Raw genomic sequence first — 3,623 nt, 5'->3', positions numbered from 1 at the left:
GGTTCACAGAACCATGAGAGGTAGAAAGTCCCACTCTGTTACTCTGCAAAACCTCTTGGTAGATACATTTTAGATGGGAAAAAAGGGCTCCTGCTAAATCTCTCAATCCATCCAAATCTCATTAAAAGGTTTTGTTCTTGGTACTCCGTAAGATTCCCCAGATTTAACCTTTCCTTTACTTACCTAAGGTGGCTGAGAAAGTGGGAAAGGAAGAGGTCAGATTTGAGTAGCATCAGGGTCTCACCCATCTTCCTGCCCCCACCACCCCCACCAGCTACAGGTGGGGCTGCAGAAAATGTTTATTTCCTCATCCCCTTACTCTAATCAGGTTTTCAGAAAGCAATCAGTGGATCAATGGTCTACCATGGGAGAATTATTGTTTGTGCCTTTGTTTCTCTTAACATTTTAGGACTAAAATGTTTCTTAACATTTTAGGACTAATTATCTCCTGTGACATGATCTCATGAAAATAACTGACACCAATTCAGCAATTACCTTTCCCAAGCCCCCTTCTTGTTGCTTTATGTGAGGTAGGTATGATATTTATCTCCACTTTCTACAGGAGGAAATTGAAGCACAGGGAGGCTTAGGTAATTTGCCCAAGACTGCCGAGCTAGTAAGTGCCAAAGCCAAGTTAGGAAGCCTCATGGTTTGGCTTTAAGATGTGTCCTTTTAACCACTGAACTATCCCAGCCTTCAGAAATGAAGGCATTTTTTCCAAATCTCACCATTGCAGCTAGATTACTTGTGGAGTTTCACACCTAATTCTGTATGGGGCTTCATACTGAAGGCACTGATTGTTTTCAAATCACCAAAAGGGTTCCTAGCAATTGAAGTTGTGTAAGCAGTGAAGTCTGATATGCACTACAGACAATCTAACGACTTGTGTGCCATAACTTCAACTAACTGAGGCATGGCTTTCCACACAGCTGAAATTGTGTAGCCAAAGTTTCGTTTAAAGGAATCACGGCAATTTTCAGAGTAGATGATCATAGTCTTTAGAACTTGAAAAGGGGCCTTACGATGACCTTGCTCAACCTCTGAGAGGCTCAGTGACTTGCCCAAGGCTTTACTAGCGGAGCTAGAATTTGAATCCAAGGGTTTGCAATTCCCGGCTCCAGGCACAGAGCTCTTTATAACAAAGATTTTCCTACTTTACGACAAATTTGACTTTCTTTTCAGCCCTCTTCCAGGGCCTTCAGTAGTAAAGAGTTAAAAATAACTGAGATATTTCTCTCGCTGTGAGCATAGCAAAATGAATAAAAGAACTTCCCCGGGTCCTCACTTACTTTATTAGACTATGTACCTTTTCTGAGTTCCTTCTGTTAGGGATCAAATAAAAATTTCAGGTGTGTGTCAAGAAGGCAAAGGATGTAAGATTTACCAACGTGCCAGCTAACTAGTTCACCTGCTACTGTCTCATGGATGCTGGTAGAAGACACAAGACTCCCATGTCAGAGACAAAGAACAGTTTATTATTCACAGCACCAGTAGTAGCCAGAATAGTAGCATTTGTGGACCAGTTACCTAAGCCCTAACCTCCAAAGGACAACAGAAGAAGGCCTGATACCTTCACACCCAGCAGGTTGTGTTGTAGGAGGGGAACTTAAACTTGAATCTTTTATAATGGGTAGTAAGCACACCTGTTCTTCACTCCAGAGACATTATATTTATTATACTGGGCAGCAAACATGCCGATCCCTTTCTCCAGAGAGAAACACTGTCTCTATCTGTCAAGGTGGTTCTCTCTATAAACATCCTTGAAAAGTAGTTCATAACAAAGGTAGCCAGTGTCTCTGTTTGCAAGATGTGAAAAGTCGCTGAGAGACTACAGGCCTGAGATCCACGGAGAATTTCTCCCAACAGCCTGAGTCTGTGAAAACCAGCCATTTTCAAGTCACTGAATGTTATGTAAAAGTACCTAACCTCACTGAATTACTTGATAATCAGACATCAATTTCAATATTGTTTCAGTAAAGCTCTGCAGCAAGAAAGCTGATTTTTGACCCGCTCCAGCAAAAATGACTCCGTACTGATGAGAGCATTCTGATCCTTTTTTTAAATTATGGGAATACATTTTTTTCCTAAGTATCTCATTCTTTCAAAGAAAGAAAAAATATTTTCTTCCCCACAAAAGTACACAGAAAATATTTTCTTGTTTGGGAAGTGAAATGAGGGGGACCAGCCCGTGATAACCCAATGCTTTAGCAGCAGCACCAGCAGCATATATTTTCAGGTCCAGGATAGCATGGGCATGGTGCTGACATGCTGAAATGTGCAAGTAACCCCCATCCTATACTTCTTTATGTCGATACAATTTTTCTTAATGATAAAAGAAAAGACACTATGGTAAGTATTAAAAGTTTATGCACACTATGTTGGAGCGCCTGGGTGGCTCGGTCGGTTAAGCGTCCGACTTCGGCTCAGGTCACGATCTCGCGGTCCGTGAGTTCGAGCCCCGCGTCGGGCTCTGTGCTGACAGCTCAGAGCCTGGAGCCTGTTTCTGATTCTGTGTCTCCCTCTCTCTCTGCCCCTCCCCTGTTCATGCTCTGTCTCTCTCTGTCTCAAAAGTAAATAAAACGTTAAAAAAAATTTTTTTTAAAGTTTATGCACACTATGTAAACAGTTTTATGGCGAGAATTTTTGCCATTTATGCAACTATTTCCTTCCTCTTTCCTAGTTATGAAGAATACCAGTGACCATTTGTTGTGTTCCTAATATTCAGACACTTTGCATATTTTATCTCATTTGAATTTTTCTTTTCTTTTTTTTTTTAAGTTTATTTATTTTTGAGAGGGAGAGATAGAGCGTGAGCAAGGAAGGGGCAGAGAGAGAACGGGAGGCACAGAATCTGAAGCAGGCTCCAGGCTCTGAGCTGTCAGCACAGAGCCCGATGCGGGGCTCAAACCCATAAACTATGAGATCAAAACTTGAGCTGAAGTCAGGCAGTTAACTGACTGAGCCACCCAGGCACACCTATCTCATTTGAATGTTAATTGAGGTATGTAAAGGAACACAGACACACAAAGCTACAGATAGAAGGGCCAAGATTCAGATCCACCTGCTTGGAAAGCTGGTATATTTCTATTACATTACTCTGCCTTGCTATTACCTAGGCTACCACTTGGCTTGGGGTATGGATTTCCAATGAGACCTTGAAGCCATGCCCTCCATGCTGCTAAGTCACTTGCCTTAGTCCCCTTCATTCAGGCATGTTGGCGTTTTCAGCAGTGCTCGCTTCTCCACAACTCAAGAATATCACAGACTCTTAGAGGTAGAAGGGATCCCAAGAGTCTCCATTCTATAGCATCCCCAATGGATGCCCATCTGTTTTCTGCTTTAGGGCTTCCTGGGTTGGAAGCACATAGAATTTTTAAAGATCTTGCTCTATTCTGTCACTTTGTATTTTGTACCCATTGTTCTTAGTCTGCTCTTTAGTTTACCTCATTTTCTAGAATGACCTCTCATGAATTCCAAGAAAAGTGTTTCCAGAGAAGCATGCTGAAGAAAGGGCAATAATCTAGGAGGTTTACATAGTTATGTCTTTAAATATATTGTTAAATATTAAGAGATTGTCACTCAGTTCTCAAGCACTGATTAAGGCTAAATCATGCCAATAAATC

This window comes from Felis catus, chromosome B4, assembly GCF_018350175.1.
Source record: "Felis catus isolate Fca126 chromosome B4, F.catus_Fca126_mat1.0, whole genome shotgun sequence".
NCBI classification, from domain to species: Eukaryota; Metazoa; Chordata; class Mammalia; order Carnivora; family Felidae; genus Felis; species Felis catus.
The sequence above is the reverse complement of the archived record's forward strand: the minus strand, read 5'-3'. Positions refer to the sequence as shown.